Genomic DNA, 14,795 nt, shown 5'->3' with positions numbered 1-14,795 from the left:
AACAATGCAAATTAAAACAATCTGTTTGTCATAAAGCTGACTAAAGTCTTCATATATAAGAGTGTCCAACCTCCATAAATCAGTCAACCACTCCTAGATTTACAGAAACATTGCTCTTTGACAGCAACAATGCATCAATGAAAATCCAATTTCTGTTCTTAAGGTGAGCCAGGAGAGCAAGGGAGTCAAGCCATCCAAAAGGCCACTAAAGATGGATGGAGGCAGTAGGTCATGTCAGTAGTTTAACATGTCAGTCAAAATGACTGGTGGGTGATGTTGGGAGTCAGCAAGTCAGATGAAGTACATTCCGGATGGCAGGACCCACAGATACTCTGTTGTGATAGGAACTAGCCCGTGATCAAGTAAAAAGGATGCAGATTGGATGACAATGTGCAATTAGTGGCCTTGAAGCAAAGAATGAAGCAATGCCTTGTACGAAGGGTGGCTGCCCATTCCATGGCTGGCAACAGTGAATGGAGGCCAGCACAGGGCTGGGCAGGTATATGAGCGGAGAGAGAAACTCTGCCAGGGCACACCTGTCATGCCAATATCGATGTTTGTATGTATTTATATTGTATTTCTATAGCACAAACATAGCCAAAAGGCAACAGAGTGCTGCAGATGGTCCAAACAAGCATATAGTTAACAGGTGATAAGAGAGGTAGCTGGTTTGTGGACAGTTAATGCACTTGTGATGTAGTGTTCTTTAAAGAGGTGCAGGTTATGGGGCCATCCTGATGGATACAGGGATGTTGTCCCAATTTGGTTTTCTCACCTCTTATCCTTTTGAGCCTTTGATGAGGGGGCATAGATGAACCTGTTAAAACCAATGGAAATTTAGATTACACATTATTTTGATGGAGAGATGTTTGTTTGTGGGGTGATCTCATTGATGTGGGGTCCCATCAGGGGCTTCCTGGCATTCCAAAAGATGAAGTCAGGGAATGTACCAGAGTGCATGGCTTCTGTGCAGCCTGAGTGGCAATGGAACTGGAGTCAATGCAGTGACAACCAGGAAGTGTTCAGTGGTCCACCAGCAGGAAAGGTCCTATTATGTCTGTAAGTTCTCTTGACACATGAGCATGTGATAGCTGGCGTTATCCGGGGAACTGTGTGGTCAAGAGGGTGGGGTGGGGTGGGTGACACTAGTTTCATATAGGCTGAAGAATGGGCAAAATGAGCAACATTTTAAGGAAGTATTAAAATACAGTGAATTATGCATGGTCCATTTATTTTGGATCAGGTATAGGATATTACGCACCAAGTTCCAAGTGGTGTCAAAGACATTATAATCTTCCCTACAAGGGACATATGCTTTACAAAGAATTTCAATGCGAGGAGTGACTCTTAAAAGGCAGCGTGGGCGGGGCATGCATTGAGTGAAGAGAATGCAGAGTATCACTAACATTATGCAGCCCCACACAAGTTGAGGAGCTACATACATGCATGGCACACACCAGGGGTGGCTTGGGTTAAATGATGAAAGGGGCATTTGCCCTACCACACTGGAGCAAGAAAGAAGAGGAAAAAAAGAAGACCAAGCCGCTTGAAACAAACTGCACTTGCTGCTTAGTCACACACCAGTTTTAATCTATGTTTTTTGGGGTATTGGGAGGGGCTGGGGGAATGACCTGAGGCTGCTTTGTGCACATTGCCCTTCTCAAGTTCTTCCTCGACCTTGGAGGCATAAGCCTGGCCAGTGACGACAAGTTGTGGGCGTGATGGGTTTTGCTTTCCATGTATAGGCATTCCTATGTGGGTTATCTACAAAGTCCCAGGGCGGGATTGGAACACTACCATTGGAGTAAATGGCTGGGATATAGGCTGGCTCATGGGGACGATGAAGGAGTAACTGATCTGTGCCTCCCAGCAACTGCTGTTGTTTCTTAACCCTCGTAATTGACATAGGCGGGCTGGGGCCAAGGGAGGAATCCAGCATAACTTTGTTTGAGGCAGTGTAGAGAATCAGCAGGGTAGTGTTTTTTCAGTTTTTCCCCAGTAGAGGTTCAGCGGGGGAGCAGCTTCACCACTTTTTCTTTTAAACGCCTTTGAGAGTGGTGTGTCTGAGTGATGGCTGCACTTTGTGCTTTTCTCTCTAGACAACCACAAACATAGGAAGGATAGGTAAGTCTGGGCACCCTTTTACATACATGTGCATTGTGATGGCCGTGCCAGGGTGGAATGGAAGGGAGGGGCTAACACTTCACTTGAATAGGTAGCGTCCTATCTTCCACATAAAGGGCTGATTTACTCCCCATAGTTAGGCGGTGAAAAAGGAGATCTGTGCACTTGACACAGCTGCTTTTATACCACCAACACTTCACAGGCACTTTTGGGTATAAGTACTCGGTCTCTGTTCCTCTATAATCAGACACTGCTGGAACTACAACTGCATATTGCCAGAATGACTGCTGTGCTGCTCCAGGGACTCAACTGGACTGCTGGCCTGGAAGGTCCGCTTTTCTGTTTGTTGCCCTGCTGCCTGCTGGTCTCTGTCTTTGTTGAAGGAGAGCTGGACTCCTCCTTTTCCAGCATGTGTACTCCAAAGGCTTGTTGGCTTACCTTCTGTTGCTTATCACCTTCCTGCACAAAAACAACCCCAAGAGGCGGCAGTATGCAGCACACATGGAAAGAGGAAAAACAAGGAGAAATAAAAATATTTCTCCTCGTTACGCCTCACCTCAGGAGGCATAAGGTTTTGGCGCTTCCCCAGGTTTACATAATTTTGTAAATCTGGAGCAACGTCAGAAACCATGAGAATTGTGTGGGAAAACCCACAACAACACTCGTGGAACGCCTCCCTGGTGCAGAGTAAGGCAACAGAGTGACTTGCGCTGCCTTGCCTTACTTCCTATCTATGACGCCACGCAAAGTGGCTTTGCGTGGCCTAATAAACATGGTTCTGCAGTCTGAGCTGCCAGAACATCTAAATCGTGACACTCTGGCAGCACATGGAGCTCATAAGTATGCCCCTTTGTGTTCAGATTTGTACAGGGATCGAAGCCTGAAGTTAGTTCAATGATACAACAGCATTTGATTTGTTGGCAGAACAAACCAATTGAGGAGATTCTGAGATACGCTAAGTAATGCACTGACAATTTAGGATTAAAATAGAAGAAATTAGAGGAGAAGTTGATGGTAGAGCAGATGAAGGCTTTGCATAGGAAACAGAACCCACAGTTTGTAGGGAATATTAGTTCTATGCAGTGAGTTGCATCAGGGAGTTCCGATGATGCAAGGAGGCAATGGATTTCAACAGCAGGATACAGTATGAGGTGTTTTGATAGACCCGAGTACAGTAGTGGTTGTGATGACTCTAAAAAGGACTAACCTGTGTCACATATGCTGCAAGGTGGGCCATTGGAAGAGGGAATGTTGTTTTAATCCAATTATATGGCAAATGAGAATCGGATACAAATGAGGGATTTGCGCAGTCTCAAGGAAATGTTCTGGTTCAGTTGCAACAAAATGCAGAGACAGCGAGTGCAAAATTTGAAGGTACCCCAAGGTCAATTGATCCAGTTCCACAAGCCTCGATGCCACAGCAAAAAACAAATGTTCCCATGTCCAATTTGAGACACATCCCAAGTGCAAACATCAACCTCTTTGTGAATCTGTATTCCTTGACCCCGATGGACGAGGATTACAATTCTCATCAATCCCAATGATGGTGCCCGAGATGAGAGGCGGAACGCGTATTTGGTGCATCCCTAGAGGTAGAGTAGAGTGGCCTATTCCTAGATGGCAAAGTGAATGGTCACCATATGTCACTTTTTGGGTGACACCGGTCCTACCAGCTCTACTGTGAGAAAAACAAAGTTTCCCAACCTACCCCTCTCAGGGAAAAGAATCCAGGTTATAGGTGTCACAAATAAACAACTGACAAGTCCGTCACAGAAACCTTTGAGGAAATGACTAATTTGTGGTTTGTGAGTCAGGTGCTGTGAGTCTGCTTGAACGTGATCACTTGTGTAAATTTAAATGTTCTATTGCGCTTCAAGTGGCATAGAGATAGTGACACATGATTAAGATGAGGCATTTAAAACTGTGAATCAAACCATGCTGAAAAGTGAGGATTTACCTGTAGACCTGAATGATACTGTACTATCTGAAGTCTGGGATTTTTCAGAGAAAGACATAGGTCTCATCAAAGGTGTTGAGCCTGTACGGATAACAGTAAAACTAAATGATAAGTATCTAGGAATCCGACAATACAACAGGACCCCTGAAATAATTGCAGGGATTACTCCAATGATTGACTCCATGATTGAACAGGGAATACTCAAGTAAATCACAGGTGGTCCAAGTAACTCACCCATCATGGGGCTGGAGAAGCCCAAGGGAAAGTACTGAATTCTCCAAGACCTGAGAAAAATCTATGAAATTGTGGTTCCTTGTTGTCCTGTCGTACAGAATCCAGCTGTGATTTTGTTTCAGATTCCATGTGTGGCTGAGTGCTTCACCATGATTGACCTTTGCCAAGCATTTTTCTCACTACTTTTGGATGAGAAAACCCAATTCCTCTTTCCATTTCGGTGTGGCAGTAATGTTTTGTCATGGTGCCAAGTCCCACAAGAGTATACTGAGAGCCCATCAATCTTCATTCAGGTTCTGAAAAAGAATCTGGAGACCCCCTGATATGCCCTATGACTCAGCATTGATTCAGCATATAGACAACCTATTAGTGGCGTCAAACACACAAGAAGTTGCAGACCAGACACAATTACCCTGTAGAACCACTTAGCTGAGAATGGACATAGAGTATCCCCGACCAATTGCAGTACTTTAAGAGAAAAGTCCTATACCTTGGACATCACATAGAGAAAGGAGCAAGGAAGGTGTCATAACAGAGCATTTCAGCAAAATGTTGAAAACAAATTTGCCAACAACTCAGAAAGAAGTCAGGATGTTTTTGGGAATGATTAGCTGTTGTCAGTGGAGTCCCAACTTTTCCCTTTTGGCCTTTACAAAGGCTAACACACAGAGACATGTCAGATCTGGTACCACTGGATGACACTAGCATGCATGTCTTCTCAAAGCTGAGAGAAAGTCTCTGTCATGCCCAGTCATCGGGAATGTCTGACTACAACAAATTTTACTTTGTATTGCATTGAAAGGCAGGGATGTGCTCTCTCAGTGCCAACACAGTTACACGGAAACACCCACAGTCCTGTTGCCTATTTTCCAGCTACACGACCGAGTAGCTGCAGCGTTGCCCAGCTGTCTGAAAGCCATGGAAGCCATAGGTGTCAGCATCGAACAGTATGAAAGCATTGTTATTAGTCATACACTGAATGTTTTTGCTCCTCCCGCTGTAGAAATTTTGTTGACTCACAGCAAACCCCAGCAACTCACCAGTAGCTGGTGGACTCATTGTGAGCAGGTCATCTTAGCTGCCACAAACATTACTTTGAAACGTGAATCCTGCAAACCTTTTCATGTTTCCTGTAAAGGATGAGAATGTTGACAATGAGATCGAGCATGACTGCCTGGATGTCACTGAACCATGTACCAAGCTGAAACCTGACATACAAGGTACGGCACTTGATGAATCAGATTATGTGATGTTTGTTGATGGCTCCTGCCTGAACGACCATGAAGAAAACCTGAGAGCTGCCTATGCAGTCTGTACTTTCTCAGGTGTGGTCTAAGCTTCCTGGCTTCAAGGAGTCTGCTCCACACAAGTGGCTGAATTAATTGCCGTTACAAGAGCATGCTGTGTTTCAGACCAGCTGAAGGTGACCATTTGCACCAATAATTAGTATGGCTTTGGTATCATCCATGACTTCAGACAGTTATAGGGGGTTTATGACCTCCTTTGGCTCTCCCAGAAGAAAGGTGAGAAGGTCTACAACTTGCTGAAAGCATTACAGTTGCCTCCACATATTACAGTAGTTAAATGTTCAGAGCCCAACTAAGGCACATAATTACGCAGATAAGTTGGCAGATATTGTACTTTAAATACCTGTGATTTCAATTGTGAATACCAAAATGGAGGAAATAGATGAGAGAAATTATAATCTCTTGCTAGCTACAGCAGATGCGTGGAAGTAAGTTAAGAGGTTGCAGGAAGAGGTGCCAGAAGCAGAGCAGCAGGATTGGATTAGAGCAGGATTTGTCAAAAAAGGTGAGGCTGATGATTGGGTTTCAAATGCTGGAAGACCTGTATTGCCAGATAGCTTGTTACCACCTTTGGCGAGACTCATGTGGGATCTGACGCAATGGTGAGATTGTTTCGACAGACATGGTTTAACCCTAGGTTTAGGCTGTTGGCAGAAGCTTTGTGTCACAGATGTGTTACATGTCAACAGATGAATGTAAGTAAACAAACTGCAGTAACACAGTCACGCAGGCAGAGAAGAGGCCCTATCAACAGAACACAGTTAGACTTCATCAAGTTACCTGTGTGCCATGGACTCAGATACGCCTTGGTTTTTGTATGCTTTTTCTCTCATTGGGTTGAAGCGTACCTGACTGGGAAAAATGACAGTCTCACAGTAGCGGAGTTATTGTTAAGAGAGCTCATACCACTATTCAGGTTCCCAACTTCTCTGGAGTCAGACCAAGGGGCTCACTTCAATAGTGAGGCCCTAAAATGACTGTATGCAGCATTGTAAGTGGAGCAAAGGCAACATTGCATCTATATGCCAGAGGCTTCTGGTCTTGTTGAGAAAATAAATAGAACTCTAAAATCCAGGCTGGCTAAAGTGTGTGTGTCCACTTCGCTGGAATGGCCTGATGCATTGCCTCTTGTGTTGATGAATATTCTCAGTACTCCAGATAGGAGAAGAAGACTATCACCCCATGAGATCCTAATGGGGCGTGCCATGAGATTACCAGCTATGCCTGCAAATATGCTTATGAACATTGCAGATGACATGGTTCTTGATTACTGTAAAGGACTGGCTTATGTGGTTTGTTCTGTGTCTCATCAAGTTGGAGAAGCCACAGCAAGAGCAGTGCCACGACCTCGGCCCCAGAGACTGGGTCGTGGTGAAGAAGCAAGTGCGTAAGTCGTGCTTGTAGCCTCAGTAGAGGGGCCCCTTCCACGTGATACTGGTCACAACGACTGCTGTGAAGTATGGACGCCTCCCCAATTGGACACATGCAGCACACACTCATAGAATCCTGTGTCCCTTTGATGATACAATAGCACCTGTCCCTGAAGGGGCGTTTACAGTGAGATCTAGGGAACAGGTGAGTCAAGCTGTTGGGGATGAGCAAGTATCTGAGACAGCACATTTGGTCTAAGAAGGGGCCTGAGTGAGTCAACAAGTGAAGTTGGATCACAAGGGTCGAGACTTGAAATACTGAGCAAAACTCAGATGCTGAGAAAGGACCCGGGCCATATATATCATTCATTTTACTGGTCGCAAACAGCCTAATTCGCACAATAAGGCCGCTTGCGACCCCTCAAATGCATTTTGGTATGTTTGGATTCCAATTTGCGATTCGGTAGCATGTTACAGAATCACAATTTGGAATTTCAAATACATACCAATATGGTATTAGGAAGGTGCGTGTTCAAGGCGTCCCTGCCTGCCTAATATCAAATTGTAGCAGTAAGCAAGAATGTTTGTGACTAAAATGCAGTCACAAAACATTCACATTTTACCACCTACTTCAAGGAACTCCCTCTCCTTTGTGAATGGTAGTGAAAATGTTCTTTGAAAGCAGGCAGTGGTCCAAGGGACCGTTGCCTACTCTTCAGAAAATTAAAAGAAAGCTTTACATTTTTCTTTTTTTGAATACATCCTTTAAGGAAAACGGGCTGCATTTTGAAAATAAAGTTTCTCTATTTAAAAGCAATCACAGACATGGTGGTCTTCTGATTCCAGCAGGCCACCATCCTGTGATATTTGCATTTCCTAATGGGTGACAAATGGCGATCTACATCATCAATATTAATGAGGTAGGTCAATTTGCGACCCATTAGGAAACGCTAAATGAAACTCAAGGAGAGAATCACAATTAGGTCATCGCTATTTCTAATAATGATACATATGGCCCTTTGTGCTGTAGCAAAACGGGTTGGGCCTGGAGACCAGTGGCCAAGAGAACAGATTGAGGGGGTGATTCTAACTTTGGCGGGCGGCGGAGGCCGCCCGCCAAAGTTCCCCCAACAGAATACCGCTACGCGGTCAGAAGACCGCCGTGGTTATTCTGTGTTTCCCGCTGGGCTGGCGGGCGACCGCCAGAAGGCCGCCCGCCAGCCCAGCGGGAAACCCCTTCCCACGAGGAAGCCGGCTCCGAATGGAGCCGGCGGAGTGGGAAGGGTGCGACGGGTACAGTAGCACCCGTCGCGATTTTCAGTGTCTGCAATGCAGACACTGAAAATCTTTTAGGGGCCCACTTACGGGGGCCCCTGCAGTGCCCATGCCACTGGCATAGGCACTGCAGGGCCCTCCAGGGGCCCCAGGATACCCCTCACTGCCATCCTGTTCCTGGTGGTCACGACGCCAGGAACAGGATGGCGCTGAGGGGGTCGGAATCCCCATGGCGGCGCAGCAAGCTGCGCCGCCATAGAGGATTCCTCAGGGCAGCGGAAAACCGGCGGGAGACCGCCGGTTTTCCGTTTCTGACCGCGGCTGTACCGCCGCGGTCAGAATGCCCTTAGGAGCACCGCCAACCTGTTGGCGGTGCTCCCGCGGTCCCCAGCCCTGGCGGTCAATGACCGCCAGGGTCGGAATGACCGCCTGAATCTGAAGTGCGAGTTCCACAAACGATTCCAGAACAACCTGAGGAGTCTAACCAAAGTGACAATGATGATGAAGGGCCAGTACTGTAGTTCCGAGATCAAAGAGAGCAAGGGTACCTAAACAGAGGTATACCTCACCTGAATGGACATATCTAGCTGCAAATGACTGGGAGAGAGAATTTTCATTCTTTTGTTTTAACAATTTGAATTCAGTGGAGTATCTTTTTAGCTGAAAACTGAGACATCATATCCTGGATGTGATTATTAGTGAGTTTAAATTGTGCATTTATAAGAGACATTTGTTAGACCTTGTAGAGAATAAAGAAGAGTACCAAGGTACGAGTATGCAGAATTCATTGTAGGATTGTCATTTAGTAAAACACAGATTTTTTGTAAGGGAGATTAATGAAGATATTGCAATTAATATTTGAACTTTGTTGCAATGACAATTGCTTGCTACTGCTTTGCTCAACTGAGAGACTAAAAGAGACTACTGCTGCTGCTGTGTCTTGCTTAACGGCCTGAATTGAGAGAAACCATGGAACCTGGAAACAATAGACACAGACAGTGTAGTGGCAACTATAGTAATGATTGCTTTGCTTATAGTATTGAGTTTACTTATACCTCTTAGAGTAGCAAAAAAATTAAATCCACAAGCACCTCTACTACACCAGTTCCTGCTGACGATAGAATGCATTCACTAAGTGAGAAAGAATTACACAGAGCCAATTCAGGAGGAGATCTTACATCAAACATGTATTATAAATTGCTTTATGAGTTTGTTGGCACTATGGATGGCAAGGATTGCTATGTCCGTATGCAATTACCTGCATCAGCAGGAGAGGGAATAATGTATCACCATATTCCTTTGACCTATGGTGTTACTTGTAGCTTACTGACAAGCCTTCTCTATGAACAAGAACACTTTCAATATTATTGTTCAAGTTATAACTTGATCTTTTCAGAAGTTCCCATCCTAAAACACTTGAACAAGAATGCCAAAACAAAGTACATAGAGATGGTTGGAGGATTCTTTGAACTCACAATGATGTTTAGTACAATTTATGCTTTTCGAAACAATTTGACTTGTTTTTGACAAAGGTAGAAAAGGATATTTTGACTCTAATTCAAGACATGAAAGGCGGAATGAAAAGAAGGGTAGAGAAGGGTATAGTATTACGAAGGTTGGAAAGGAAGTGTGAACAAGTGGTTGAGTTTAAGAGCAGTTGGACTTTCATTTTAGATGGACAAGATTCTGCCATATCTGGAGTGAATTTCATTTGTTAAAATCGTGCCTACTTTAGGTTGTCTAAGAAAAAGCATGGGATATTCTACTTAAGTATAGTTTTTCCAAAGATTCATCACGTGGAACATCTAGATGATCCTGTGTGGGAAATGAAAGAACATGCAACACCTAAGAGAGATGGCAGTGGTTCGGAAATTGTAGGAGATATTTTTGAAGCATTGATTCTATCTGTGGCTGTGTTTCTGAGTGATATTCAGAAAAGAAAGTTGTCAACAGTTGCAGAGAAGCTGTCCACTAATACAACAGGTGCCTTTTTACTGGTCGATACTGAGATGTTTGCTATAGGATCAATGGTTTTCCAAAGCAGACTTGCGTTAGATATCCTCTCAAGAAGGACGATGGAGTCTGCAAGTATTAAAGGCTCAGCGATGTTGCACTTTCATCCCTGATAACAGCTAGAAATTAAAGAAATACATTAAGAACATTACTGGTTTGAAGGAAGACCTACAGACGTTAAAAGCAACAGGTGCATGGGAAGCCATAGGTAGTAGGATTTTCAGCTGTTGGAAAATGGTTTGGAAGTCTAGGGAGAGGAATAAATGGTATCATCTTGTCTGTTGCTGATAACTGCCTTGTGTAGATTAATCATGTTTGGATGTCACAAGCTGTACAAGAGACTGCAGGGAAGGAAAGAGACCAGGAGAGAAAATCAGAAAGAGAACTTGAGAATAGATAAAGCAACTGTTACAGTAACATAAAGCAGGTAGAGGAGTACAGAAAATTGTTCCTTGATCGACCTGTGAAATTTTGATGTGTCTCTTTGATAAGAGATTTCAGGTTGATGTGATGGCTTGATTTGCAATCTGGGGGGGACTGGAGCAGCCAAGAATTTACTGCGACTCCTGATGTCACTATCATAACCTGTAAGCTGTTTTTGCATAGGCCAGTACTATGTTCTTAAACAAGACATTCTTGTTTACTCTGTGCTTCTTTCAAGGCTGCAGTAAGATAGGTTGCTGGTGAACGTGGTATGAGTTTTGTCCCTGGCATTCATAGAAAAACACACATCCTTATGTAGGGACATTTTCCCAAAACATCAGCTGTGTTATTATAAAAATACTTCCTTGTCCCTTATAAATTAGAGGGAGATTAGAGCCAGAGAACCATGACTGTATGCAGATTGCTGAATGCTTTGCTACAGCTGCTTATGCATACTTCAGGCCTTTGCTCAGGTATGGGGGATGATGTCTTCCCAGGGAAACCTGAAGGGCAGAATTAGAGCTTAACATGCTGTGCTCTATCATAGCCTAGGTAGAAATTAGTCTATTAGCTTTAGTGACAAAATGGTAGCGTTATTTCTATACTTCACTCTTGTCACAATTTTAATCTTGTCATGCTGTATCGTCCTGGTTATTGCAGTACATGCTTTGCTATCTAAGATGCAGTTGCCTCATTAAAACCTTATTGAAACATACACTGCCCTGTTTGTCATTGTGTATGAGACTAATGTAACTGAGAGAAACGGATGAGACCTGAGTGACCACGGTTTCCCTGAGAAATCAATTATGTCATGCGCTCGGCTGCCCATTTATCCTTTGGCTGGGGTAGAGATGAGGCACTGTTAGTTAGCCGAAGAAAACCCAGATTATGGCGACATGGGTCCCCTGTAGTGGGTCAGACTCAGTCTCCCACACCGCAGGCGATTCTGCTGCTCAAAATCCAGTAGACTCATTAGAATAATGAGAGCCTACGTGACAGCTTTACTTAATTAAATGACGTGTAACCATTGAAATCATGTTTTAATCATCCTCATGTTATTTGAATGTATTTGCATTAAAATCTATAACTATTTAATGAGTACATTAATGACTGAAGTCTAATGATGAAAATGTACTTCTGTAGCACACCTATCCTCATGTATAAGTAAAGTCTGTATTCATATTAACTGTATCATGTAATCCTGATTGAGAAAATGCAATTCACATTCAGGTTAATGTAGAAAATAAAATGTGCACTGAATAATGTGAATTTAAAATGCATTAGCTTAATGTTAGCTTGACTAGGCCTGAATTTGCTTAACGTGAGAAAATGTTTGCCGTTTTTGCTAACTTGTCATTTCATTAGAGCTGCATCTGTATAAAAATTTAGACTGAAAATAGATGTGCTATTGTTTCAAAGATATAGAGTGTGAGAAAAAGTCCTTGAACCCTGGAGCGACCTCTGACCTGTTTCAGGTCCTGAGCTCGCCCCCCACGACCGCAGCACCAACCTGCTGCCTTCTGCCTCTGTCCCACGAGCACGCTGCCGTTTGCGTGTTCGAGGCCCTCCTCCACCCGCAGGCATCCTCCTGCGCCTCATCCCTAGTGGCTAGTGGGCTCACTTGACCCGTGTGCCACTTCCGCCGTCCTGTAAGTGTTTTTTTGGCTTTTTCGTTTTTTCAGCGCCTCGCCGCCGGCGCTTCTGCCCCCTTTGTGCCCCCCTGATTGCTGTCTCCCCGATCGTGTATTATGCCAGTATTGTATTTCTGATTGTATTTTCTTATTGTATCTGCTTGTAGTTTTGCTCTTTTTCAGTGTTTTTTGCCCCTTGTGCGCTCCCCGTTCCCTGCCGCTGCCTCCCTGCGGCCCCGCCCCTCTCGCGCCCCCATTTGCCGCTCCCTCCCGCCTCCCGCCTCCCAGCTGCTCCTCCCTCCCCCCTCCCTTCTTAATGGCTGGCGCTGCGCGTCGCGAGTGAGCGACCTCTGACCTGTTTCAGGTCCTGAGCTCGCCCCCCACGACCGCAGCACCAACCTGCTGCCTTCTGCCTCTGTCCCACGAGCACGCTGCCGCTTGCGTGTTCGAGGCCCTCCTCCACCCGCAGGCATCCTCCTGCGCCTCATCCCTGGTGGCTAGTGGTCTCACTTGACCCGTGTGCCGCTTCCGCCGTCCTGTAAGTGTTTTTTGGGCTTTTTCGTTTTTTCAGCGCCTCGCCGCCGGCGCTTCTGCCCCCTTTGTGCCCCCCTGATTGCTGTCTCCCCGATCGTGTATTATGCCAGTATTGTACTTCTGATTGTATTTCTGATTGCATTTTCCTATTGTATCTGCTTGTAGTTTTGCTCGTTTTCAGTGTTTTTTGCCCCTTGTGCGCTCCCCGTTCCCTGCCGCTGCCTCCCTGCGGCCCCGCCCCCTCGTGCCCCCATTTGCCGCTCCCTCCCGCCTCCCAGCTGCTCCTCCCTCCCCCCTCCCTTCTTAATGGCTGGCGCTGCGCGTCGCGAGTGAGCGACCTCTGACCTGTTTCAGGTCCTGAGCTCGCCCCCCACGACCGCAGCACCAACCTGCTGCCTTCTGCCTCTGTCCCACGAGCACGCTGCCGTTTGCGTGTTCGAGGCCCTCCTCCACCCGCAGGCATCCTCCTGCGCCTCATCCCTGGTGGCTAGTGGGCTCACTTGACCCGTGTGCCCCTTCCGCCGTCCTGTAAGTGTTTTTTTGGCTTTTTCGTTTTTTCAGCGCCTCGCCGCCGGCGCTTCTGCCCCCTTTGTGCCCCCCTGATTGCTGTCTCCCCGATCGTGTATTATGCCAGTATTGTATTTCTGATTGTATTTTCTTATTGTATCTGCTTGTAGTTTTGCTCGTTTTCAGTGTTTTTTGCCCCTTGTGCGCTCCCCGTTCCCTGCCGCTGCCTCCCTGCGGCCCCGCCCCCCTCGCGCCCCCATTTGCCGCTCCCTCCCGCCTCCCGCCTGCTCCTCCCTCCCCCCTCCCTTCTTAATGGCTGGCGCTGCGCGTCCGCGCAGCGGACGCATGCAGCGGGCGCGCCAGAGGCAAGCCCGACTGCGCCCGTCCGCGCCTGGACCGCGCCCAGCGCCACACCCCCTGGCCCTCGCTCCCCCCGCATCCGCTACTCGATCAACGAACTCCGCGCCTTCAACCCCGGCCCCTCCACTGAATGCTGCCGGGCGTCCCCGAAGCACACTAAAGGACCTTTTTCCTGCCGTACCTGCAACTTCTCCTGCATCAGAACGACCAATCCAACTACTGAAACATTCAACCCCAACCACCTGAACTGCATCCTCATCAACACCCGCTCCGCACGAAAACACGCCATCGAGCTCTGGGATTTGCTCGACACTACTGCTCCTGACGTGGCTTTCCTGACTGAAACCTGGTTGAACGACTCCTCGTCTCCGGACATCGCCATCGCCATACCGGACGGCTACAAAATCACCAGAAGAGATCGAACCAACGGAATCAGCGGCGGAATAGCCATCGCTCACAAAGCTACCCTCAAAATCCACACCCACTCGGACGACACCCTCAGGACAGCCGAACACCAACACTTCCAGATCCACACGGACCCCAACACGACCCTCAGAGGAACCCTCATATACCGCCCTCCAGGACCAAGAGCCCCCTTCAGCGACACCATCGCCGACCTCGCAAGCACCCACGCCCTCGCTTCCCCGGATTACATCCTCCTGGGAGATCTGAACTACCATCTGGAAAACGCCAACGACGTCAACACCGCATCACTGACCTCCAACCTCCTCAACCTCGGACTCCGCCAGCTAGTCAACACGCCCAACCACATCGCCAGACACACCCTCGACCCCCTCTTCACCTCAAGCAACCACATTTCCTTCAGCCACACCTCCGAACTCCACTGGACCGACCATCACTGCGTCCATTTCACCTATAAGAAAACCACAGAGCAACACCGCATCCAGCTACCTCCCCACCGCCGCTGGGGCAAAGTCACCCAAGACCAACTGACCAGCACCCTCATCATCAACCTTCCACCCGACGCAACCGACCCGAGCACAGCCGCCATCAACCTCCATCAATGGATCCTCGACTGCGCCAACACCCTTGCCCCACT

The 14,795-nt window shown here is 46.7% G+C and overlaps 1 pseudogene; it reads right to left on the bottom strand.

Annotated features, from left to right (window-relative positions):
• LOC138301486 (zinc finger protein 271-like) overlaps positions 1-14,795 on the bottom strand; it is a 230,495-nt pseudogene that overhangs the window by 93,610 nt on the left and 122,090 nt on the right.

The sequence above is a fragment of the Pleurodeles waltl genome, chromosome 6, assembly GCF_031143425.1.
Source record: "Pleurodeles waltl isolate 20211129_DDA chromosome 6, aPleWal1.hap1.20221129, whole genome shotgun sequence".
Taxonomy (NCBI): domain Eukaryota; kingdom Metazoa; phylum Chordata; class Amphibia; order Caudata; family Salamandridae; genus Pleurodeles; species Pleurodeles waltl.
Note: the sequence above shows the minus strand (reverse complement) of the source record. Positions and strands in the feature narration are given on the sequence as shown.